Below are 27,917 nucleotides of genomic sequence, written 5' to 3'. Positions count from 1 at the left end.
CAGTGACTTAACTCTCGAAACCACTAAAAACAACTAATTGTATAAATCTGGAACTGTCCTTTAACTACAAAAAAAGAAAAGAAAAATCCAAGTGAGTAGAAATTAATCACGTCGTTGCTCAGGTCCTGAGAGAGTGTAGATCCACTTCCCTGTCAATAATCATCATCACCCCTTCCCTCTTGTCTTTCCTTCTCCCTTGGGGTCGGAGGAAAGGTTGAAAGTCGCTGTGTGTGTATGTGTGTGTTGGGGGGAGGGGAGTAGACATCACTGGATAACTGAGTTTCCCTTGGCAGCAGGCCTCGGTAGTGTCACCGCTCATAGACCTGCACTCTAAGCGCATCCAAGTGCTTCCCTGTCCCTGCGCATGATTTGCTCCTGCTAAAGATGAACCTGTCACCTGGAGCTTTTCCCAAGCAGAGATGGACTCCATACGAGTGTCGTACAAAAGGATGCTTATCTTACCTTTTCCTTAGCGCCATTTATTTGAAGAAATATTAATGATTATGACAATAATTAAGATAATATGTAGCTTCAGATTTAAAAAAAACTGAATTAGTCGGAGATCACCGAAGTACAAGGATCCAGTGCTTCATTGGGAATTACTGATCAAAGCACCTTCACTTAATAGACTGAATCATTGATCACAGGCCATAAGGGTCACCTCTGTCTCTGCAGTGCTTTCTCTTGGATTATATGTGATGAAGAGGGACATTTCTGAAACAACGAGGGGTTTTCATGATTATGTATTATTATGTATTATGTATGGCAACCCCGCGCCCAGGAGTCAGGACTGGCATGCCTGCAGTGTAAGGGCATGTGAGGTTGTACTCTGTGTGCTTATGTACAGCATGTGTTTCAGAGTTTTTGAGATGTGCACTTTCACTGCAGAATATTCAAAATAACTATTTGTCCAGTTTTAAAGTCATTGATGCCAAATTATTGGTTTTGGATCGGTATGTGTCTCAAATGTGTTGGTGTGTGTCTTTTGCATGGGCAATGGAACAAAGGAAGAACACAGAGGTTGTTCTTTTGTAGTAAAGGAAGAGGCTAATGCTAAGAGAAAGAGAAAAGGGCACCAAGGGAGAGACATGTAACAAAAGAGTTCAAATGGATGAGAGGAGAAAGTGAAAAAGGGAATATAAGGGAGAGAAGTGGAAGGCAGATGAGTCTGCATGTTAGTGAATGATGAGGTGTGTGATGGGACCTAATCTGCTGTCTGCTCAGTACAGTGCGCACACTGTGTTCTGAATGCGAATGGGATGCTGGTGCAGAAAACTAAACTCCGCACCTCCTTCTGTTTCTCGTTTCTCTTGCAGCTTGAGCACCAGGCTGTCCAGCTGTCAATCCCAGCCACGACCAGGCGGTCTCCATCGGAGGCTCGTATGACATCAGTGCAAGCCTGCAAACTGTGGCGGTGAGCTACTTTCACTAACTATTTTGATAATGGACTTTTCACACCTTGAATGTCACATTTTTAGTCCGTCTTGTGTCTGTCAATTCGTTCTGAATAATTATCTGCATGCATGAAATGTAATGTAATGTAAAGCTGCATCTGTTTTGCTTGGACTTTGCTAGCAACATCCTAGGGCTGTTACATTATGGACAAAAAAAAATCATAATTAAAATAATTTTGGCCATAATTTTAAATCATGATTATTTAACACGAATACTTATTGACTTTTGGAAAGATGTTGCAATTATTGGACTTACAAAACAGTGAAAAAGTTAAACAAATCAACAGTGAAAACAGTTAGAACTGTGAAATGTCCCTTAATCCATTTCCCAGTTGAACATTTGTTTATCATTCAGAACACAAGACAAAATAAGAGTTTAACTTGCGAAACCTGCTCAAGAACATCTTAAAGGAAACGTTTGACATTTTGGGAAATACACATATTCACTTTCTTGCCTATGGTTAAATGGGAAGATTGATATCACCCTCATGGTTGTATGCTAAGTATGAAGCTAGAGCTAGCAGCCAGCTAACTTAGTTTAGCATAAAGCCTGGAAACAGCAGGAAACAACTAGCCTGGCCAGGGGCGTCGGACAAGGGGGGAAAAAGGGGACTGAGTATCCAGGGCCCTCATGTGAGGAGGGCCCAAAAAGATGCTAGAATGAATAGCTGTGGATGTGGGGAGGGGCCCATAGAAAATGCCTTTCTACAGGGCCCAAAATTTGGTGCTACGCCCCTGAGCCTGGCTCTGTCAGAGGTAACAAAATCCACCTACCAGCGTCTCTAATATATCTGTGTCAGGGCCAGTTGCCAGACATCCAGCAGAGACTCCAGGAAGTTGCTGGTCCCGGCCAAGAAATAGTCTGCTCCATAACCCCCGTAAAATGGTAAATTGACGTTTTTACACTTGTGTTTGTACTGATGAAACAAACAAGATACGTGTTAATTAGTGAGACTTTGAGGTGCTGGTTAGCTGATTTTCTGACCTTTGTACAGAGCCAAGCTAACCGATTCCCTCTTTTCCCAGTCTTTATGCTAAGCTAAGTAAACCAGCTGCCAATGGTATCGATCTTCTCATCTCACTCTTGGCAAGAAAGCGAATGAGCGTATTTCCAAAAATGAAAAACTATTCCTTTAAATACAGTGGGGACATCATTAGCGCTTTCCCTTTTTTTCCCCACTCGTTGTAAAAGTGCCGTACTAAATAGTAGTAGTACCCATTTATTACTGCCGGAATGAAAATGACTTTATAGAACCCATGAACACAAAAAAAGGAAGAATATGTTTATAGTGAAGTCAAACAAAAATCCCTCAACATTTGTGTGTATTTTCATCAAACTGGGAACTAATTTGTCCATCCCTCCCTTTGAATCAACAAGGCGTTTAATAGTATGTATAAAACACTCATAACAATCTTTGTTGTGAGACGCATTAACTCAAATTAAATGTACTCACATTTTGTTTGCATGTGATACACCATTTACATAACCTTGCTCTGGGCAAATGAAAACACTGGAGAAGCGAGCGGGCAGGTGAGGCTTTCCACCCAGAGGAAGGGTCATTACGAGTTTTCGTCGAAACGGAATTGCAACATTAAACATTAAGGGACAGGATTTAATGTCTGACTACGATAGTGAATATTTCAAAGAGAGCATATATTTGGATAGCAGGGAAAATAGCTAACACTTGCTAAATATTGATACTCGTACTGTAGGAAAGTCCCTGTTTTTGTGCACTCGGTGAAAAATGATAGATTCTAAACCTGCTGCAGATGACAGGGGAAAGTCATTGAGGGAGAAGTTTTTTTTTTGGCAGCCTGCACTTTTTCACGGGGTTTCCAGTCAAACGGATAGGCAGTGTGACAGGCCAGTCCATAGAAGTCAGCAGTGATTATGCAAGTTGCTTATGCCTAATGAGAAAGGTCAGCGCATTGCCAAGAGAGTGGGACACAAGCCCAGTCTCACACTGAGATGTACAGCACACACTGCTGTAGAAAACTGTGCAGTACAAAAACATATTCCTCTTTCGCCTGCGTGAAGTAAAATGTCCTCTTTAAAGAGAAATATTACTGATACGAACGAAATACCTTCCCATCTCATGTCATTTTATTTTTCTACAAACTCGTGTAAAATGCCACCTGTTGCATATCTAAAATGTTTTTCAAATGCTATTTATATATATATATATATATATATATATATATTTATATATATATATATATGTGTGTGTGTGTGTGTGTGTTGCACCCCTTGAAAAGTAAAGCAGGGAACCATTTCACTGTAAAAGGAGCAGGTCCACAGGACGTCGTCAATAATGTTGACATAAAGGAAAAAATACACCGTCTGCTTTGCATTTCTGAGCCAATTTGCTTTTTGCTGGCACATTTTTCTTCGTCCTGCAGACAAGTAGCCAAGAATAGACGTGTGATGTTCCATAGATTTTGTTTCTATAGCTGCCAGATCTGGAACGTCAAGGATGTATGTCAGGTTTTGGTGTCGGTCCGTGAGACTCAGACGCTGAGGCATTCTTTCTATGGAGCTGCCATTTTGCATCAACATCATACTGACATCATACGTCAACCATTATAGTACTGGAAGACATTTCTTGTCTTCCTCTAACGATAGCCTTAGTTAACCAGAATTCAACGTGTTGTGCTTTGCATAAAGGATTGTTGATAATAAACTAGATGGCTTGACATATGCCCCATATACTCACTTTGGATTGAAAGCAACAAGATCAAACCCATGTTTGAGGACATTGAAAGGCCTTCTGGTAAATGTAGGAATTTCTCTAAATTAGTGCTGTCAATTTAACACGTTATTAACGGCGTTAGCACAAACCCATTTTAACGGCGTCAATTTTTTTAGCGCGATTAACGTTCTTTTTGCCTAGCAAACTTTGTAGTTTTTTTCACATGCTGTTGCAACAACTAGTAACGTTAGAAAAACTACAACACCACACCGGATCTAGCTAGACCGGAAACACGACAACAGGCACGCCGCACACACTTGTTTGGGCTCGCGAGCCGGCCAAAGAGTAGCAGGCTAACGTTACGCTTTGAGGGGAAGACGAGCGTGAGACGCCGAAATGAATGCCAATAAGATTCTGAATGGTAAGTTTACTTTTAAAAAGTTGCGAAATGGTTCCATTGACAAGACCAAAGTGATCTGTGTGTTTTGTAGTTGTGAACGGAGCTATCATGGCAGCATGTCCAGTCTGAAATACCACTTGATGATGGCCAAGCACACAGCTGATGGGAATTCTCCGCCCCCTCGTCAAAGCCAGGCGACAAAAGCACAAAGCATGCTGATCCACTTTTCCATGTTGATAAGAGCATTAAAATGAGATAATGGGACAAAAAGAAATCAAGGGACATTTAGAATAGATAAAAATGTGCGATTAATTGCGAGTTAACTATGGCATTAATGCGATTAATCGCGATTAAATATTTTAATCGTTTGACAGCACTACTCTAAATGTATTAAATCCAAGGTATGCATACGTTGTCATCCTGATCGGGATTTAAATGTTGGTATATTCTGTACACACAGCATCTATTGCATAAATGTCCTTCCTGGGAGAGGGATTCCTCTTGTTGATCTTCTGGTGGTTTCTCCCATCTTTCCTTGTTAAAGCTTTTGCTATGTGTGTGTGTGTGTGTGTGTGTGTGTGTGTTTGTGTGTGTGGTGGTGGTGGGGGGGGCAGTCCTTATCCAAATCGAGGGTCTAAGAATGCATGCTGTTCCGATTGTAAAGCCCCTTGAGGCAAATTTATGATATTTCGTGGTGGGCTATAGAGAAAATTGACTTGACCAGCTAATCCTGGAGCTTTCAAGCGTATCCCATAGCCTTCCTCCTTAAATGAAAGTTGCTCCGGTGTCACCATCAGACCTCGTTACATGTGATAACAGGTGGTCGTAAATCTTTTCCCGTCTCTGTTCAAAGAGGGTCCATGGTGTCGAATGTAAGCGTCTTCCTTGATCTTTCCCCAGACGTGCTGTCACCAGTCCATGTTTGACAGATGATGTCTGCTTCTGGGCCTCTGGCAGTCTTTTCCCCACGGGCCCTTTCCGTTTGACCAGTTCAGCGTTCATCACAGTTGTTGCAAGCGATGTTGTAATACCAACCCCGGTGGGGTGTTCTGCCTTTTGGGGGTTGTACCAGCAGAGATCTTCAGGTGTTGAATGCTTCTGGTAGGTTCAATACCTACCAGAAGGGCTATTCCATGACCAAAGCCCTCTACTTTTATATTTAGAATTTTAACCAGAGTTATGTGTCCCAAAGGTCCACAGTCCTGAAATGACTGAAATGTCCAAGATCACAGTTGGAAGGGCTGCAATGTTAATGCTTCATTATATAATAGTTGTAACGTTCTTTTATTACTCAAGTGCTTCTGTGTCATTAGCAGCTAGGGGAGGCTCCCTTGCTCAGAATCATCCCAGTACTTTTTTTTTTTTTTTTTTACCTAAATGTCAACTGCTTTTTATATATTTGATGACAATGGATTTTCATTTGTTCATTCGTTCATTCAATAGTTGTTGAGCATGAGCAATGCACAACATCGATTCAATGAATTACATTAATACGCATGTATTCTGAATATCTGCAAAATGCATAAGATGCTTTGTTCTCAAGAAACATTTACTCAGCGAGCCATCGACGCGAGACTCCGTCTCAAACAGGAGCATACGTGAATAGATGATGTACTGTGTGTACATCCTGACATGTGCACTGCATGCAGATTTCATTACATATGATAAGATGAAGAGGAGCTCTGATGGGAGCAGTTCTCTGTCAATAGAAAGATTTGTTGTTGTTGTATTTTTTTTTATTCTAAACACGTTTCCATATAGCCCCCCACCCCACCCACTTCCCCCACCCACCCCTCAGGCTGAGCTAGCGCTGGTTGACAGAACAGCATCCTCTCTACACTTTATCTCCCTCGCTCATTGCTTTGATGTGTTGTGATTGCGTTGGTGTGGCGGTGGTGTGCTGGGTGGGAGGGGTTGGTGGTGGTGGTGGTGGTGGTGGGGTGGAGGGGGGAAGGGGGGGGTTATAGCAGAGAAAAGCGTTCTGCAGTGAAAATGTGCTCCCACTGAAGCGTAGAGAGACTGCAGCACAGTGAACGAGCCTGTGCACCACCTGCAGTCGTGTATGTGTGTGTATGAGAGAGAGAGAGAGAGAGAGAGAGAGAGAGAGAGAGAGAGAGAGAGAGAGAGAGAGAGAGAGAGTGTGGGGGGAAAATAATCACCCAAGACACAATGATTCAACACCCCGCTCCTCTCCTCTTCTGCCATCCTCCATCCTTTCTTTATCTCCTCCCTCCTTCTCTCCCTTCGACCCAATTCTCCACACACACTACAATCATCTCACCCTGTGCCTGCCTTGCATTCGCCTTGCACCGTGACGGCTGCTTGCGTGTCTGTTCGTGTGCGTACATTGCGCATGTTGGTGGTGGTGTGTGTGTGTGTGTGTGTGTGTGTGTGTGTTCGCCAGTATTCTCTGTTCAATATTCTTAAACACTTTCTGCCTCTCCTTCTGCGACTTCTGCTGCCTTCCTTTTTGCCATTCTTGACAACATCTTGACTCCTCCATTCACTCTTTCAGCCCGTTCTGTTGCTCCTCCACCTCTCCCAGCGATCACTACTTGATGCGCACTTTCCTTCATGCGCACATCGCCGCCTTCTCTTCTTCGGCGACACTGGCTTCAACTCTGAAATATAAACACTGAATGAATGCACTCAATGTCACTGTCGTTCTCAGCAGAAACCTACTCTGTTTTCCATCATTCCCCCCCTCTCTTCCAACCGTTATGTTCCCAGTCATTTCTCCTTTTCTCCCCCCCCCTCACTCTTTTGCTCCCCTCCTCCCGCACTGCCTGAGTAAGTGCTGCAGCATCAGTGCATGTGTGTATGTGTGAGAGAGCAGCACAGAACGAGAGAGAGAGAGAGAGAGAGAGAGATGAGTGTGTGTGAGCGGAGTGTGTGAGCGCGAAGCACCGGGGATCCTGAGCCTGGAGGGGAGCAGTGTGACGAGAGGGGGGCTTTTCTGCCTGTGGATGTATGCGCCAGGACAGCGGGTTTTGTTTTGCAGGGGAAGCGTGGATGTGTGTGTGTGTGTGTGTGTGTGTGTGTGAGAGAGAGAGACGGGGAGTGTGGGCATGCCAGCGTGCGTGTGTGTGTATGGGTAACAGTGTCGTCGATCAGCAACGGGCTCTTCGCATTATGCAGCCGACGGTGCTCATCACACTTTGAGGACTGACTCATCTAGACCGGGGGGCTGTGGAGACCAGAAGAGGACGGAAGAGAAAAGAAAGACAGATGGATGCGAGGACAGAAAGACAGTTTTAGGCTCTTGATGCTTTGGGTCCCTCCAGAACGTCCAAAAGGTCTAGTCCGTTTGTGGGACGCCAGTAGCTTCACACCAGCCCCCCCTCTTTGTCCCTCTCAAATTGGAATTGCAGACACATTGCAGACAGGTAGCCAAAATTGCCCCAAAAAAAAAAAAAAAAAACCCAAAAGGAAAATAAATTGACAGTCGTCATCTGACCTGAAGGAAGGTTTTCATTTCATTTCTGCTCCACGGAGTAGGACAAGAGGGTCTTCTGTCTCTGCGCAGTCTTTTATTTTTTTTATTTTTTTACGCTTGACATCGTTTTTTTTTTTTTTTTTTTTTTACGGGGCTGGGGGGGTTACAGAATCCTATCCCAGCGCCGAGGGTGGAGATAAGAGGCTGGCAGACGAGACGGGACAGACGCACGCATGGCTCGCCTCAACTGGTGCCTGGCTGCCGTCATCAGCTGGGGCAAGTTCCTCTTTGCCTGCTTCTTCCCTCTGCGGGGGTCCAAGCGAGACAAGGTAAGCCTTCGCAGAGGGGTGGGGGTGGGGGTGGGGGTGCTTGGGGGGCTGGGGCGGGGGGGAGGGTTTGCTGGGAATGGGGGACTAAGCTGGGATTCAATGGACGAGTTCTGCACATGTCGTCTTTCATGGTCTCACTTCAACCCACGCAGGGGACTTTCTTCTACAATAAATGCCAAACCACATATCTGGAACTCTCATCCTGCATGAAATATACATCGGGATGGGCCCTCAATCATCCCACTCATCCATTACATGCATACTGCCGGTTTTCACCTAAACTACCAATATGACGTAGCTGTGAAAAGGAGCCTGGCGACTGGTCATGGACCATGGTTGTTTTTTTTTTTTGGAAGACAAGTTGGTGTCCCTCTAAGTGCTGATTCAAGGTCAGTGTTCCATCTCCAAGTGGTCTCCAGGCAGCTGCTCCAGATAAAGATGGTGGGGGAACCATGGGGATCAGATTTTGGATATGCTACTTAGAGCCAGGTACCTGCAGCAGCCACCTGGAACAAGTTGCTCCTGGTACATAGGGTCACCTTGCTTTTCGGGAACTGCGGAGATGTAATGCACCATTATTGGGGGTTTTGCGTATTCCCATGAAAGATTCTCCCCATTCATCTCCTGCCATTGCACGTCATGCTGCATTTGTTCGTTTTCGATGAGGCTTGCAAGTCTTTCATCTCTGCGCCATATTCTGACGGTCGTTACGGCACATGTGTATGAGCAACAAAAGGCCAAACGGAGTTCATAGAATGCTTATCAGCTGAACGCACGCTCTGTTTCTTTGTCCGTCCCCCCCCCCCCCAACAATATTTGCCTTTTTTTTTGGCTCTTCTCTTGCAGATAATCACTCATGTGTAACAACTAAACGTTACTATTTCCTCTGACACACACGTACACAACAAAAGTGAGGACACCAGAGGTGATCCTCTGATGAATAGTGATGAGTGGAATCATTTCTGGAGGTGTTTCCCCCCCCCACCCTGCCTTTTTATTATTTATAATGCCATGAGCCTCTCTAATGCAAATTTTTTTTTTTATTATAGCAGTTGTCCTACGGCAGGAAACACTGACCAAATCAGCCTAATGCACTGCACCCTCAGCAGTTTAAAAAAAGAAAAGAATCTGTCCCCTTGTGAGAATATTATTATAAAGTAAAGACCTTTTGGGACTTACATGTTGCCCTCGTATCTTTCGTTTTTTAATCCTCATTGTTGACAAATTTTTTTGAAAACCATGAAAAGCTCCGATCCTGAACGTAGATATATCAGTCAGGGAAACTTGAGTGTTGCAGTGCTGTAACTGCTGAGCTCTCTGCTGTTGCGTATGAGAGCCGTTTGGGCAGCAGTGGTGTTACAAAGTCGGGTGATGATGGGATTTTTTGCCTGTGGTGACGTGCGGTGCTGCAGCCGCCCGTCTCTTCAAGCCCCAACACCCTCCCAGCAGCACCCACACTAGCAGCAAATCCCCCCCTCCTGCCCCCCCACCCCAATGCCGCAGCTCCTTATCTCTACACCCGCGCTCAATCCCGCCAGACTCCCCCTTGTCGCACTCTCTCGTATGTGTGTGTAAATGTGTGTGGAGCTTGTTAGTGCCTTTGCAGACACACACACACACACACACACACACACACACACACACACACACACACACACACACACACACACACACACACACACACTCATTATATATCTCCTCGACCCTATGCAATGAATCCCCTAACCCATTATGTTCATTCAATCGCAGCTTTTGCTCAGCCTGGCCCTCTCAGCGTTGGCATTTTGTTTCTTCTCTTCAATCTAAAAAGAGGAATTTCCTTTTTGTTTGAATTTCTCTCACTAAATGAATGTTTTTGCACCATTTTTCATTCTTGTTGTTATAGAGAGAAGGAAGCTCATACCTGTATCGCATATCTTCAAGTCTTGTACCTACACTGTAAAATGGGACTTGTCACCAGGGATGTAATGTACCCTTGTTAAGGTACGGATTCTGTACACTTAGGCACGGTATACATTTGTACCCTTGTTCCTTATACCTTGGAAGGGACATTTATGTAGCCCCTATAACAATAAAAATGTCATTTGATCACTGCAAAGATCTCATTTTTGTCCTGGTATTCTTATTTTATAAGATCCTTTCAACTTGCTTTCAGCGAACTTGTTTTAAGGTGTTTTCTAAAATCAAGTTTCTTGATTCCAGTGTAGCAACCTGCCTTAATCTGTCTTGTTTCGCAATATAGACACTAATTTCTAGAAAACTCTCAAATATGTTCCTTTTCCTACCAACAATACATTTTTACTTCGACAAAAATGTAAAGAAATCAAGATGCACAGCATATGCCTTCTCCCAGTGCTATGTAGTATGCCAATATATGCTACATGTAGTCTGTTCCACATGTAAGATCATTATCAAAACGTAGGAAATTTCTTTCCCACTCTATGATGAATTGGGGGGTATTTTTTTAATTCTTTTTTTTTTTTATCACAGACGATTGCAACATAAGATTTTGCTGTTTAAGTTCTCACCACTTGTTTACCCAATTAATGCCACAGTTGGCTGATCACCAATGTAGTTTAGTGGCCAGCAGGGCTGCCTTTTAACCACTATAGCGAGTGTTAACGCATTGGACAAATTAATAAATGAGGATTTTTAGGAGACTTTTTGCCGTGTACATGACAACCATTCAGTCTGTTGCTGCTCTGTCGCTCCAGCTGCAGCACTAGAGCCGGTCACGTGACCGACTGGGAGGTGAAAGTGGAGAGGTAAGGCTCTGTGTGTCTTCCCTCCAAGGACTGCTGTGAGGTGTTCAGTTTCCATGGCAACGCCGCTCACACAGTCCCCACATGATAAGGCCGGGTTACAACGGGAGATGGGCTCGGAATATTGTTGGCATGCGTGTGTTTGACTGTGAATGTGTGCTGGTTTTGTAAGAAGGAGATGGGGAGGCAGTGAGTGAGGTGGAGGGCTGATGTGTAAAGGTTTTCTCCATGGTGTGTTACTATGGTGACACTACGGAAGGATAACCCTCTTCTCTCCTCTACTGAATTCCCTCTCATTCTCACATCCTCTCTTCTCTTTTCAATTCATTTCCTTTCTGCTTCTTTCATTGAATCGTCTCTCCTTTCCTCGTGCCTCCTGTCCTCATCTCTTTTCCCCTCCTCTTCTACGTTTTGTTCTGTATCTTTCATTACATTGAATTTTCTCTTGTGTCCTTTCATCTTCTGCCCTCTTCTCTTTCCTTTGTTTTTTTTCCTAATGTAGTTTCCTCTGTTCTTGACTCTTTACTTCTCCTCTCATCTTCTCCTTGTGTCTACTGCCCTTTCCTCCTTTTTCTTTTACTTTCTGTTTCTTTCCTTTATTTCACCGAATTTCCTCTGTCCTCTCATCTCCTTGTTGCTTTTCCTCTCTTTTCCATCGGTTACTTTTCTTACATTTTCTCCTCTGTTCTCCACTCCTCTGTGTTGCTTTCTGTTTCTTTCCTTCATTTTGTCTCTTCTTTCCTCCCGTCTCCTCTTCTATGCTCTCTTCTCCTGTGTATTTTGTAAACCTTGCCTCCCTATTCATTTAACTAATGTCCCCCAGGGTAGTATATCCACATCAGGCAGTACTGCAGACAGGCTAAAAGAGCAGAGGGTGATGGGAAACCTGTCCACTGAATGGCTCCTTATTCTCTCCCTCTAGAATGCCTCTCCAGCATATGCATGAAAACCTCATTCATTGCTTGTTGCATTTATCAAATGCTCCCAACTTACCTTCCACGCTGAGTGATGCCGTCCGACTGTGGCACGTACCGCGCCCAGAGAATTGCAGATTTGTGCCCTAAATGGCTCGCTGTATTCTGGCCCCAGCGTTCAGCATGATGGATGCCTTGTTATTTTAGCATTAAAGCTTTAATGTGATGGATTCTGCAGCGACAGAAGAGGGAGACTGCAGAGTCAATGTGGAATACTTCTCTTTTTTTTTTTTTTCCTTCTCTTCCATCTCAGTTTTTTGTTAAGCAGTAGATCTAGTACAACCAAAATGTTTCAACATCTCAGGTGGGTTTGTGTTGGTGGAGCTGGTGATCAAATAGTACTTTCTTCTGTGCATTTGGCAACGTATAGTATCAAAGTTCCTCCAACCTTTAAATAAGTGCAGGGCTGCTAACGTCATTAGTCTGGGATTACAACTCTATGGGAAAGTGTGTGTGTGTGTGTGTGTGTGTGTGTGTGTGTGTGTGTGCGTGCGTGTGCGCGCGCTTGTGCCTGCCTGCCTGTGTGTTTTCAGTGAGTTCTGGCATGTTGCATTGGGAATAAGGGAATAAGAACCTGACCTCACTGTGCAAAAATGTTGTACTGAGAAAATACACCACTCCCAATAGCAGACCCAAAATCAATGTTTTTTGCAGGTAGTAAATTATCCCTTAAATGGCTATTCTGGCTGCATCCAGACAGAAAAACAACAACTTGAGATGCATGCATGAGCTGTATATGTATATTTATATTGTTACCCATCTGCAGAGACTGTGTCTGAGGGTTGGTTGGAGGCCACTAGAGGCTGCTAGCAACCCAGTTTAGACCAGTTGGCTGCAGGGAGAACGTGGTTGCCATGTCTTAAACACTGTCACCAAATCCATTTTAAAAACTAGATCAGGAGTTAACACGACTTCTACAGCACAACCAGCAGCATTCGCCCCCCCCCCCAATGCATCCACACTGTGCTCCATGCTTATGTTATGTTAATAGACTACGCATAGAGGGAGACACACACAGACACACACACAAACACACACAGATTATGTGTCAGGTTAGCCTATGGATTGAGGTAACTGTTACAGTGGAAGTGATGGAGTGCAGCAGGGATCAATAGAGGGTGTTTTCTGAAAATGAATTGGCTCTTAGCCCTTTATGGATCTGACTGAGGAGTGATGTAATGTGCCCGCACCGCTGATATAATGTTGATTCAGTGCTGTACTGATATAGATGTACATGCACATGCACAGAGCAATCTCTAACACGTGTGTCTGGCTATGTTTGTGGACATGCATGTGAAGTATCTTTTGCATATGCACACATATAGGATTCAAAACACACATATCGTGAGTTTAGAATTATAAGGTTCTATCTCCACTTTTGGTCGAAATTGAGTTTTTGACATAATCTGATCCATTCGGTGTTTAGTAATGCCTGTGTGGTGTTATATTTGTAAAAAAAATATTTTGTTTGTTAGTAATTAATAGTAGATCATACTTACATAACAGTTTCGCCAGCTGGGATGTAAAAACTTTGATGCTCAATATCTCAGAACTACCCGAAACGGAGATAGAACCTTATAATTCTAAACTCACGATATAGGGATATACATGTATGCACGGGAGATTATAAAATGCGTTGTCATCAATTTGACACATACTTTGGTGTAATCTTTATAATGCCATACAGTACAATTAAAGGAGCACTTCACCACATTTTACATTATGTTCAGTTCACTCATCATGAGTGTCTTCTGTGGCTCTGTGGCAAGCTTTATGATGCCTGAGAAAGTAACCCTGATGATGTCATCACGGTTATGTCGTCTTATGGACCATGGAGTTTGAAAGATGTGGGCTTTAGCAGACAAAGAGGTCTTACGAATAAAGCTATTGCGTTGCATTATAGGATGTGTAGGATCCAGTGTTTGAGGAGCTTTACTCATACTACTGACTAAAGGTCAAGATATCTCTGACAGTTTTGGCCTTTCTTTTTGTTATATGTCTCTTGCAAGTGTTCAAACTTTATGGAAGTGTAATTCTGAATTGCTGAAGTACCCCGTTAAGTGTTTCTTACGGACTTTCAGAAGAAGAAGTCAGTTTTCTCGCAAAACATATGGAACAAGGATGTCACCGCTTTTGCTGCAACACGAGTAATGCGCGTGTTGCCATATGGTCATTACTGTGCGCATATGTGCACATGGCCTTTCTTTGAGAGTGTATGAGACTGCATGTGCATCTGTGTAGACATTATCGGTACACCACAGTGATGAGCTCAGCTCTATTTTCTAACTGTTCCCACCAGCTTCTGCAGCATGAGTACCTAGTTAGTTTTTTCATTGTTTGGTCCGGCCACTCAGCTGCGTCACAGCAGCTGTTGAGTCCTGCAGATATTTTGAAGTAAAGAGTGGAGATCTGGAAACAGGACGGGGTTGCCGATGAAAAATTGAAGTGACATTAGCGCAGACATGAGCGAGCACGCTTGCAGGGGGAGAGGTGGAGTGGAAGAGAGGTGAAGTATGCGACGCAAGACGGTGGACGGTGGTCAATAAATAGTGTGTGTGCATGTGCGTGTGTGTGTGTGTGAGGGGTGAAGAGAGAGAAGAGGGAAAGGAGGGGCTAACTAGGATCATTTGAGGAGAGGGGAGTTTTGGGAGGAAGAAAAATAAAGGCCAAGACTCACCTCCCTCCCCCTTTCCTCCATGGAATAAAGTTACCACACTTCAAGAAGGAGAGAAAGGAGGGTGAACAAGAGAAATAGAGAGAGAGAGAGAGAGAGAGAGAGAGAGAGAGAGAGAGGACCTGGAGTGGAAGAGATAGCAAGAGAGGGCGGGCGCTCAGATGCAGGAGACTGACTAAGGCCATCAGAGAGAGAAAAGGAGAGCAGCATTGCCTTCCCCACCCTCTGTGCACCTCGCACGTCTGGCATGGATCTGTGTAGCCCGAGCCTGCGTGGAACCGCCCGCGATTTCTGGGAATACCGTGGATTTTTGCCGTGAGCCTGGAGAGCCCTTCTTTCAGGATGCCCTCCGTCTCTCTGTCTCTGCCCTCCGCTTTGGCAGGGAGGGCTAGGACCTGGGTTTGCCTCTCTTGCATGTTTTGGGTAAGGAATCACAGACAGAGATTTACAAGTAGTGCAGGTGCAAGTGATCAGCAAAAGGTCATCATAGGAAAAGTATGTCGATTTTTTTTTTAAAAGGCAACAGAAAGTGCTGTGTTTTGGATGCAGTCTAAGCGAGCAGACTGTATGGCATGAGAAGCATGAGACTAGGTATAGGTGTAACCAAACCTACTTTGGTTTCATTCATGAATGACCCAATGGTTTCTTTTTTCTGCTCAAATGTGCTAAATGAGCTTCCATGGTGTGTGTCAAGTGGGCGGTTATGTTTATCTGTGAAGTGTAAAGAGGTGAGCAGTTCACGGTCAATGGTGCCTTTTGAAATAACAACACAAGCACCACAACTCTTGTATGTGTTCTATTGTTTGAAATTGGATCATTTCTTTTTTTTTTTTTTAAGGAAGTCTGGTTAAAAGTTTACAGAGTTTACTTCCGGTCGAATGCCTTTTTAACCAAAGTACAAACATCCTTTCATCCTTTGGTCACTAGAGGTCAAGTTGGGATTTGTCGTAGGTGAGAGCACGGCCCGGCCAATCTACAATCATATTTCGACTCCCGTTCCCTTGATCCTTACAGGACTAATCTAGTTGACTGCTCTGTTGCGGCGTGACGTGTGTTCGCATCGGCGCGTTCTTGCGTCGAGCCCACGCGGCCTCGGCACTAGAGCTATTTCTGGTTTCTCCTGTATAATTTAATCCGCTGCCGCTCGCTTCTCCTGCTATCTGGGACTGACTGAGTGTGTCAGAAACAGGGGGCTTTTCCACGCAGCATCTTAGTTACAAAGAAAAAGTCTAGCACGCCAACATGGACATGTGGTTGCGGATGTGTGTGGACTTAGAAGCATGTGAATATGGACACAAGAACAGGTCTTTTTTTTTTTTTCTTGCAGGGGAATGTCAATTTAGTGTTTAAACCTGCAATATATTTTGTTGTAGAGAAACCCTAGACATGTGAAAAAGCTAAATGTGCCTTTTAAGATGCTCTCCAGCCACACAATCATATATTAGTGTGAAAAACTGTGGGCTTTCTTATGTTAACATATTGCAGCTGAACACATTGCCTACCTTTTAATGCTCCTAGCTGCAGTGTAACACCATCTTTATTGGAGAATTAGGTGGATTTATTGCATTTTTGTTGTTGTTGTTGTTGTATAATGTATACACAGTGTGTAATGATCGCACCCAAGTGTTAAATGAGGCATCTGTCCTACTTTTCTGTAGCTTGCAGTGGGGGAGAGGGATCCATTTAGATGCAAGGGGGGAAAGAGGGCAGGGTGGAGGAGAATCTCCCACGCAGTTTACATGCAGAGTGAGACATGGAGTTGTCCAGATGCAAGGCTTCCAATCCTACACAATCACCCTTCAAATGGACGACAATAGGAGATGAGCACTGAAGGAGGGAAAGAGGGGGAAGGACATGAGCGTTGTGAGGTGTGACATCAGCAGAGAGAGGAAGAAGAGTTAACGAGGAGAGGCTGAGTGACGTGCAAGAAGCGGGTTCGAAGAAAGCTCCTCAAATGCATGCTATTAATAATGTATCAGCCCACACGCAGGGAGAGAATATTAGATTTGACAACACTGACAGAAACAGTCGCAAATGCATGCTAGTTCCTACAGCACTGGTCAAATACTCATGTTAGCTCATTACCGCTCTACACTATGCTAAGCAGCTCTGCTCTGAATAACAACAAGCGTTATTTGACACAGCACCGGCAATATGATTTTTGAACATATTCACTGAAGAATTTCCTGCCGGTGTTTACCCAAGTGCAGTCAGGGCGCTCCGTTAAGACCTAGGATTATGTTCATGGTGTTTTGCAGTCTCACAAGTTTGACTACAGACCTCAGATGGTTTCTTATGCCAACTACTCTAGATTTCATATTTGCTGTTAAACAGGGAGGCCAGCATGAAGTAATGCAAGTAACTGGCTTCGTGCAATCATTTTGAACAGTTAAATCATGCAGTTTAGGGCTGCAACTAACGATTATTTTCATAGTCGATTAATCTGTTGATTATTTTCTCGATTATTCGATTAGTTGTTTGGTCTATAAAATGTCAGAAAATGGTGAAAAAATGGGGACTAATGTTTCCCAAAAAGCCCAAGATGACATCCTCTAATTTCTTGTTTTGTCCACAACTCAAAGATATTCAGTTTACTGTCACAGAGGAGAGAAGAAACTAGAACATATTCACATTTAACAAGCTGGAATCAAAGAATTTTTACTTTTGTTTATTACTCAAACCGACTAATCGATTATCAAAATAGTTGGCGATTAATTGAAGAGTTGACAACTAATCAATTAATCTTACATGCAGCAAAAGGGCCAAGAGTCAAACTAGAAACCCAGGCCACTGCGGTAAGGACTGAGCCTTGGTACATGGGGCGCACGCTCAACCAGGTGAGCTACCAGGGTGCCCCCGTCTTGTTTGGATTTTGATCAGGGTTTGGGCCAAACTGCACTAAAAACCCTCAGTAACATACAGTAACCCATATTACTGTATGTTAAAGGTGCACTCCACTGATTTTTAGACATGAACATCAGTTTACTTGCCTTAAGGATTCACAGTGAGTGACAGATGACGTTGTATCATCTGTGGCTCTTGAGGAAGTTAAAGAAAAGGAAGTCTGTGAAAATATCATGAATGTGTTAAAAGAACGGGATACAGTGTTCGAGGCGGAGCCCCGTTCATCCCTGTGAGAGTTGCTCAGTGGCGCATGAAGCCACCACGGAGCAAAAAAAATGACCCGGATGGTCGGCACTACTTCCGCATTGTGCGGCCCATAGAGCAGAGTCACTAGAGACAACCGCCGGCCAAGCCAGCTACTTCCTGTTTAGCGCTCAACTAACTTGAATGAGGATTAAATGATTTCATTATGCGGCTCTTTTTAGACTTTCCAAATGTTATTGGACCTGATGGATCAAATTCCAATGGTGAAACATTTTTGGGGTGTTGTGACGCTCAGAAAAATGTATCCACTGATTTACAGACATGTCTTTCGCTATGTCAATCTATGAGAAAAAGTCTCTTTGGGCCGGAGGGCATCACATGACCCAGGAGTTGCAATTCCAACTCCCACTTTCCAGGCCCCCACTTCCTGGGGGCCTGCAAAATATCCCCTATGATGTCATCAGGGTTATCTTGATTTGGGCTTAGAAATGTTAGCCGAGAGTCTGTATTACTAATTTGGGTTGTGGAGTTGGAAAGACGTGGGCATTTATAAGGCTGGGAGGGTATAATGAAAGATGCTATTAAATTGCATTATGGGACATAGGGGGAGAGGGGAAGATATGCAGGAAACACACACAGGTCAGACTTGAACCCTGGACCTTCTGCGTCGAAGAGTAAACCTCTTTATAAGTGCGCCTGCTCTACCAACTGAGCTAACCCGGCCACTGCCTTGTGAGTTCTTAGCTTTCTTGTAATTTATGTGACACGATAGGACTGCTCACGCACAAAATAATAATAATAAAATGAATAAAGAATACTTTCATGACTCTACAATGATTTTTTTTTAGGCTGCTCAAAAACAACTTCCATTTCATTCTTTGCTGTAGTCCAGTGCTAGGCAGCTGAAAAGCCCTTGACACTTAAGATGTATAGTAGATCCATCATGTCTTCAGTTGTCTAACAGAGTCCCTTATTGACTGAACAGAATTCCCCCGGAGACCTCTTAAAATCAATCAGACTTTGATTGGACCGTTACAGCCTGCCACGCCTCTGTGTGCGTCACCCCTGTACGACTGGGTCTGTATGTGTGTGGCCTGGCGTGTATTAGGAATGTCATTTCTCTCTGCTAATAAGAGCATATATTCTAGGCCTGCCTGGTGATTAGTTCGTGTTGAGTGACGAGATTCTCGAGTAATGAATCAGTCTCGGCATCTCTGTGTGCAGGCCGGGGAGGGCTGATTCCACACAGCATCATAGCAACAGCATCATCTTTATCGGTCTACTTTGAAAGGACAAGGACTACATCTTTAAGAGGAAATTATATTTGAACATGAGGTCATTTTGGATAGTTTGAGTCTGAAATTTAATTTCACAGTAAAATAGATTTTCAATCAGTGGAGTGTTTTTTTGTTGTTGTTTGTGCTGGCATTCTTTTCGTTAAATGATTTACTCAAAAAGAAGCAGCAAGGTATTTGTTTGTCCTAAAACGTACCCACTTTTCTTCTTTTACGAGCAGCGATGCAAATTTCGACTGCAGTAAAAGTGATAGATCTAAAAAGCATTAGAGAACCTCCTTTTGCTTAAGAATAAATCCCAATTATTGAGCTATTGTAGTATTTAAGTAGTGGCCAATACTGTGTAAAGGGTCAAGTAATCTAATGTGGCTTCGTCGTTTTTGGAGGTTGTGACCAACTGCGGTTAGCGCTGTCCAAACTCTATTGCACTATTTTTTAAAGTTATCCATTTGGTTTGGGGAAAACAAAAGACAAAAAAGTTCATTTTTGTCCAGCATGTAATAATAACGGCGATATTTTTTGGTTATGATCATAATGCCCACCTCCAAATGACATGAAACTGCACTCAGTTCTACTTCTGGTCAACGGCCTCCGCAGGGGCCTCATGTGCTGTTCATCTGCCACACGGGCTGACTGTTTGCAGCCAGAGATCCCTCCAACTCTCACTGGAGCTTTCTCCATGCTCTCGTTTTCCAACCAGTGCACGAGTGTATATGCCTGCATGGCGTGCGGTACTGTATCTTCGAGACTCAGACTGTCCTCCGAGAGTGTAGCCTGTCACTCTGGCTAAACAATGCTCTGTGTATCTGTGACCAGGTGATTTATATGCGATGTGACCAGGCGCCTCCCTCCAGGCGCCCAGGCCACCATCAGCCAGCCCCGCGAACCAGCTTCAGCGCTCTTCCCCCCCGGGCGCTGTGCACTACGCTGCCCTCCCACATCTCATACCCGAGTCTGTATCTCAGCCAGTTCAGAAGATCAGTCTGTAGACAAAGTTGTACTCTAGATGGCCATTAAATGTAGAAGCAGTGGAAATAATTGCTGTATCGCAACTAAGGAAATGTCCACACAACCACGCACACCTGCACACATATAGGGAGCACAGGAATGCTTACCTTTCAAAGCTACGTCTCTGTTGTGTTCTTGTTCTTTGTGTTTGTGTGTTTTTTCTCCCTGGGATGGACTCAAGGAGAGAGAGAGAGAAAGAGAGAGAGAGAGAGAGAGAGAGAGAGAGAGAGAGACAGCTCATTAGCAAACATGGCATCCCAAGTTCATTAGCAGCTGGCTAATGATCATAAGCAGCCTAGACTTCATGATCACAACTCATTGATCTTTGTGTCTCCCTGTCTGTACCTGATATTGATCATAACGCGCACTCGCGTAAACAGTCTAACAGCTGCACCCTCACATACACACACACAAACACACATACACACACACACACACACACACACACACACACACACACACACACACACACACACACACACACACACACACAAATGTATGCATCCATAGAACATCACACCCACACATATGCGTGGAGGTAGCCATACTGTACATCAGGGGTTCCTAACCTTTTTTCCTTTTGTATACATTATATATTCTAGTGTATTATCATAATTTGTTTAACATTTATTTTTACCTCAACCTCAAACCAGAAAAAGACTTGCGCACCCCGTGTGATCTTTGCCGCCCCCCTAAAGGGTGCCCGGACTCCAGGTTGGGAACCACTGCTGTAGATTCACAGAGATCTTGCACACACACACACACACACACACACACACACACACAGTTCATCTACTACAATCTGGCAACCGGCCCACAGTGTCAGTCCACTGGGATCGGCTGTATTCAGCGCCATAAATAAAACATCCCGAGCTCATATCTATGTTCTTGTACACTGATCCATACTCCGATGAAGTATGGACGTAGACACTGGAAGACGTGTTGTATCAGTGCCTTAAAATTGTAAATATTCGGATTGATGTGATACAAATTTTTTAGATTCTTTGGATTTGTCCGTGTTTGTGTTTCTAAAGGGGATCCCCTTGCCTCTCCAGGAATGTGTACATTCCAACAATAAAACATACCCTTACCGTATTCTTGTACATTTCAAAGACGGTAACAGCCTGCTCGACATGCTTTATGATTATGGGTGCTTCTGTGCTGCCGATCGCTGATGTACCCACACACCTTCACAGTGAAGAAGGCCCCTGCGGGGTTATAACCAGAATAATGACTATCCCGATATGAGATTTTAATGTCCCAACAGTTATTTTCCCATCTACTGTAAAAATGTTCATAAATGGAGGTGCACGGGAAAACACCTCAATCAACGTGCATTGTTTTATATTTTTCATTCAAGGCTCCTTGACATGACGAATTTTTGGAATCTGTTTCTTCTGCTGGTGAGAGAGAAATGATTCGGCAGTGTAGTTTCGTCTGTACCGTCTTGCAGCCTGATCTTAACCGCCCTGCTAATTCGAGCCGTTTGATATGCCATCTGTGTGTTGAGGTCACAGATTCAACAGACAGTTTAAGAGCAGAGGTTGCCAATGAGAGCAGAGTTTATAGTGAGGTGACGCAGAGTCTCACAAAGTTTCCTTAAAACGTCTGATGAATTCTGTCATTAAAAGGGGCACTCCGCCAATTTTACACATAAAGATCAGTTTACTATTTGGATTACTGCTTCGGTGGTGCCAAAAGTTGTAAAATTGTTTGATTAAATAACCCCAATAATGTCATAGTGATGTCATCAAGGTAGCATCACTAAACATTTGTATTTGAAAGGCCGCCTTACAAACTGGGCTGTGGCGTTTGAAAGATGTGATTGTTGTTGTACCATGCGGGGAGGGAATGAAAAGATGCTATTGAGTTGCATTATGGGAAATGTAGGATCCAGTTTGACTTATACTGTGGACTAAAATTCAGCTGCTTCGATTTTGACAGTTCCTTTTAAAATCGGCCTCCTGAGGGTCCCTCAACTTGGAAGTGCAGTACAAAATCAGTCAGTGTAACGCTTATTTTTCATTTTTTTCCGCCTTGACAAATAAAAAAAATGGATCTTTAAACTGTTTTTTCTGTTTTTATTCAGAGAATCAGAAATTTAGACAATTGCAAAATTGCGTCTGGGCTCCAATTATTCAATACTGCAATGGTATTCTCTCCCTTGTTCCGCCTAGCTACGCCCAGCCTCCCACTCAAAACCATCTATCAGTTTTTAATTTTGGTTCATATGCAGTTAATGACCTGCATATTTCACAAAGTAGAGGAAGAGAATACCATTGCAGTATTGAATAATTGGAGCCCAGACGCAATTTTGTAATTTTCTCAATTTCTGATCCTCTGAATAAAAAAATTGTAAAAACAGGTTAAAGATCCAAGGTGGAAAAAACTGAAAAATTGGATATTTGAACCCATTTTTCTGTTTTTCCAAATGTCCTTATGTGAAAATTGAACTGATAAGCGTTACACTGACCCAAATCGCTGGAGTAATCTTTAAAAAACACAACTTTTTGTGTGTGTGCATTAAATCAAGTATGACACCCCGTAGCATTCTAATCGCATATCATACCATCTAAGTGTCTTCACTCTTGAAACAGCTGGACGTCCACCATAGTCTTTGTGTCTTTATGAAAACTGCTTTCTAGACTAGGAAACATGTAAAATGCTGACACACTCCTACAAGTATTACAAATATCACTCTGGTTCTCATTTTCCTTCTTGTTGTGTTTCTCATTTCTTGTTTTTTCTCGCTCTCCGTCTCACAAAGGCGCCCATTGTGCCTGACAGAATCTCAATTTGGTGGAAATTGAAAGCAGGTGTGGCTCTGCTTTTTCATCTCGGGGGGGTGTGCAGGACTTCTCTTTTCCCTCGGCCTGTTAGTTTCTGTGGGGCCTGTTCCTCACGCTTGACTTCAGTGAGTCATGTCGTCCAACGTTTTAGCTGGTTTTGGCGCTCTTTGTCCTTTTTTTTTTCTTTTTTTTGGTCTGGGTGACTCATTCGCTCCGTCTGTTTACCTCGTCCATCAGCCAGGTAGTCACTCGTTCTAAAAACAAACACCTCACTCACTCAATTTCTTTCTCACATACTATATATCTTACAGTGGACAGCGTTAAGAGGAAAGAGAATAATTACTGCAGCCTCTAAGACCCCTGTGCTGTCAATTTCATCTCAAAAAAGTATTTTCAATAGGAATAAGAGAGGAGCAAAGAGTTCCGATCTTAACCTGATCAACAAGAATTTTCACGTTTTTTTTTTTAAAAGAAGCCCACATTTTTTTGGGCCTCAGAGAAGAACATGTAATTCTTCTGCTAAATATACAAAAAAAAACACTAAATTAACCTTCTGGATTTAATGTCTAAAGGGCAGTAGTTATTTCACTATTGTTCCTTATAGACGGTTGTTGCACATTAGGGGACACTCTCATTGAGCAATTATTGGACTACAGGGTTTGCGTCAAATTACATCATTATGCAAAATTATACTTTACATTTTTATTCCAACATGCCCCTCTTTGTGTTTTTTTCAGTTCAAGAAAAAAGGTAGTGTACTTTTACCTAAAAATTGTCTCACCAATTTAGTCTCTAATGGGTTTTTTAGGTAGGAAGTCAATATTATTCCTGTCAAAGTGGCCACCATAGGAATATAAACTATTTCCCATGAATATTGTCCATCCTAATCTCTTCTGTCTTCTATATTCATAGATGACACATTTATGGGTTTATACGCTTGACTGTCTAAACAAATAACTAAAGTTCATGTACAGGTCTTTAGGTGTACATGCGTGACTGAAGACATGTATGTTTGGTTATAGGTTATACTGTATGTGCCAGGACTAATTTGTGTCCATGCAGAAAGAAAGAGCAGTGCCTGTGAGAGGGTCGTCCCATCTCTCTCTCTTCTCTTCCTTTCACTTCCCTCCTGCTCCCACATCTTGGCTCTAAGTGGGGTCGTGGTCGAGGTAGCGTAGTGATGCTTTTCATTAGCTAAGTGCAACTGGGGGAGAGGAGCACAGGGCCTTGATTTACTGGGCCAACTGTCTATAAGCCTAGACACACACACACACAGACACACACACACACACAGACACACACACACACACACACACAGACTACACACTCACAAAAACACCTACTCTCCTCCTCCTCCATCCCTTGCTCTTAAACCGCTTACTCTATCCCTTTATCCCCCCTTTCTCTCCATCTACATCCATTTCCCTTCCCCTCTCTTTCTCTTTTTCTTGCCATCTCTCTACATAACTCTCCTTTCAATTTTCTCTTCCTGGCCTGCCCCTGGGAGTCTCCTCCTAACACGACACAGATGACAGGGCTTGGGATTTTTCACTTTTCTGTGTTGGCTTGTCTTTTGGATAAATGCTACGTTTTTTTTAGGAGTCAAAAACACAGCTTCCATTAAATAGATCCACGATCCTCAAATGTGACTAATAATCGTGTCTATAATTGTCATTGTCTGAATTTGGCAGCTGAAACGATGGTATTATTTCTGAAAAAAATATCAGGTTGGCTGAGCATTTATGAAGATTTCAGCATGACAGTTGTTTGGTTTTTCGTCATGATGGTCCAGGAGTCTCTTGGTTTTCTTCATTTTGGCGAGACCCTTGGTGATAAATGCCAACCCAGTCTCACGGCAGTTCGTGAAATGGTCACGTTATTTAATCTATTGATTGCGGGTTCACGGGGACGTTTTTGTCAGGGGTTTTTTCCGCGGTGGCCAGCACGAAAATGTAAACTAATGTATTTAAATGGAAAGCATATGTCGTGGTCACAGCACGACTACGGTAGCGAGTAGAATGAAATGCCGAAAATACACGTAAGGGGGTTGGTTGAGGGTGGTGGATGGGTCAAACAATTCAGGACTTTCACCCTGGAAGCCGGGGATCGCGTCCCGCGTGGACACAAATCAATAGATTAAAATAACGTGACCATTTCATGAACTGCTGTGAGACTGTGTTGTAAATGCCCGTTACTTTGGTGTTTGAACTATATGGGCTCTCTGGCTCACCGTATTGTATTTATAAAGATGCTCAACACAGGTCGCATCTTTACATTTTTCTTCTACATGCTTGTATTTATTTAAGAACAATCTTACGTTGGCAGTAGATTTAATCGGAAAGAGTAAGTAGGTTTTCAGAGCATGCAGAAAATGTAAAGGCTTTCACAAACTCTTGAATGAATTCAAACATTTGCGGGGGAAAAAACGTCACAGATGACTTTATCCTGAAGTTCTTTTCTTGGCAGAACGTTTTCTTGATATGAACATCGGGAGGCAACTTGTTTCGTAGCGGATAATAAAATCTGTCATGGATGGTTAAGAAACTGATGGCATTCATTAGTGAACTGGCTTTCTGATTACATGCCTAATTGTGAGCTTTACTAACATCTTTACTCCCTGAAAAAAATAAATAAAATGAGTTTGTGTGTGAGCCGTTATTACAAAAACTAAGTATGATCCCTGTTTTTCTCTTTGTTGATTACTTGCCATTTAAGTTGCCGAGGCTCTTTTCCCTCTCTCTCTGAAAAAAAAAGTTGAATCCCAGATGCTACATGGCAGCCATCCAAGAACCATTTGTTGTGGTGTTACTCACCGTGGGCCTGTATGCCAGGGTGTGCATGCACGTGCATATGTGTGTCCGGTGTGTGTGTGTGTGTGTTTGCAAACTTGTGGTTGTATGTTTTTTTTTTTTTCTTCTGTCTTTTGTTTTTAATCCTATCTCATCCATCATTGTTTGACAGGACACGTTGACCCCAGTTGCCGTGGCAGCCAGGTAACCATGGCTCCTGCCTGTGACACAGCTGGCTGCATCTGATTGGTTTAGCCGGCGGCTTTCTGCCAGGTCATCTTTAACATCAGGGCTAGAGTGGCACCAAGGTGCTTCTACTGCTATTTATAAACCCAGGCAGGCACTGCCAAAGATGTCCATCTTAGCCAGTTAGTTATATGTTAAGTCTGGAAATCTTTTTCTTTTCACTAGGATTAATCCCATATACAGACAGACATAACTTCACTTTGTTGACTTTTACATGTGTGATTTCATGGAGTTTTATATGTATTATAAAATCTAAAATGTATAATGTAGGTTACTTGTATAGAAGAGTCATCAGAAACATTTTTTAACAGTTTCAATAAGGAAATTAAAATATATATATACAGTACATACATATCATTTTCCATTTTATACTCCTCTTTTGTTTTCCTTCTGCACCGTCTCGCATTTGTTCATCTCAGCAGTCGTCCAATAACCATGATGGATATCGGTCAGCTCAGATTCCATCACTTCACTTTAATGAAACTGTGTGTGGGAGAAATGTCTGCGGCCTGTCTATGTTTAAACCTGAGCTGCTGCTCAATATCAACTCATGAAAGAAAGAAAAAATGTCTTCAATGAGATGGACACCAGCCTGGTTGTAAATGATGACTTTTTTTTTTTTTTTTTTTTTTTTTTTTTTTTTTTTTACAGGAATTATCAGTGTAGCATATTGTTTGTATGACGCTACCTGTTGTGACATGCTGTGTTTGTGCTGTGCAGCCAAGGCCAGCTATGATTCCTCCGTGGAGCTTATAGCGAGCGTGTCGCAGTGTGACAAAAGCCATTAAGATTTAGGGAGATAGGGGAGGGAAAACGCTGAGAAGTACACTTTTGTGAACGCTTTGAGCCAAATTGACTGTGGCACACGGAGAGAGAGAGAGAGAGAGAGAGAGAGAGAGAGAGAGAGAGAGAGAGAGAGAAAGAAAGAGAGAAAAAAAGCCAGGGAGCTTCAAAAAGAAAGCAGAAATGAGCTCAAAGACAATGAAGCAATGGATTACACAACTTGGTCTCGTGTTCACCAGTGAGCCACATCCTATATACCTTTGTAGTTGGAGTAGTTCTGGTAGTAGTGTTTTCAATTAGTTGTGGTAGTAGAGGAACTAGTGGTAGTAATAGTAGTACAGCTGGAGTTGTTGCGAGGAGATACACGTGAACGTTCCTGCCATTCTACGCTGAAGAGAAGGGAGTTATGGGTCTTGCAGGCCTACAGAGGGGCTGGCGTGCACAAAATCTCAGCTCGTCCCGCAGCTCGATAGGTCGACCAAACTGATTGGTTGAATCAACTTTCAGCGCGGAATTTTGACGGCGCTGGAAGTAAATTGGCTCCTAGACATTGGGGTTTGATTTATTTCACTTCAGCTTGTGAAAGAGGATCTTACTGAGATTATTTTATTTGGGAAGCGATGCAGCATTTACAAGAATCCCCTCCATTTTTAGCTGGGGATAATACAGAACTGGAATCCCTCTCAGATGATTAATGGGATTGGTCGCATTTGTTTTAATTAATCCTGAAGGGACTCATTCATTCCTCCTTTTTCGAGGCGATAGTTGGAACAAGTTGTCTTTAAAACGCCGTTTTTCAATAAAAAAAACAAAGCACTAAGGTTTACAGGCCAGCAGAGCCCAGCCCAGACTGGCCCAGCTGCACAAATACACAAAGGAAATGACATCATCATTATATTATAACCAAAGGGGGTTGTTCAGACTTGGGTAAAGATTTGGGAAAAGAGAGCTCAGGAGAGGTATATTGCTTATCCAGTAGGGTGTTAGAAGGTGAACAACAAGAAAGAAACTGTCAGAAGAAAAGAGCAGATCTTGAAAGAGCTTCATTTTCTTGTTGGTGTGTATTTTATTTTAGGAATTTGACCTTCAAAATGAAAAAGAATAGTACTAAATTAGCAAACAAATACAATAAAATCGCATTAAAAGCATTTAATCTGCAATGCATCACTCATCCCTAGGG

The 27,917-nt window shown here is 43.0% G+C and overlaps 1 protein-coding gene across 1 annotated transcript in view; it reads left to right on the top strand.

Moving 5' to 3' along the window:
* Positions 1-1,337: 1,337 nt before the first annotated feature.
* The window catches only part of tns1a (tensin 1a), a 109,206-nt gene continuing 82,626 nt past the window's right edge, over positions 1,338-27,917 (top strand). The window contains exon 1 of the mRNA XM_028571722.1: positions 1,338-1,414. The gene's annotated coding sequence lies outside the window, so the exon portion shown is untranslated. The remainder of the gene's footprint in view (positions 1,415-27,917) is intronic.

Source organism: Perca flavescens, chromosome 24, assembly GCF_004354835.1.
Source record: "Perca flavescens isolate YP-PL-M2 chromosome 24, PFLA_1.0, whole genome shotgun sequence".
NCBI classification, from domain to species: Eukaryota; Metazoa; Chordata; class Actinopteri; order Perciformes; family Percidae; genus Perca; species Perca flavescens.
Note: the sequence above shows the minus strand (reverse complement) of the source record. Positions and strands in the feature narration are given on the sequence as shown.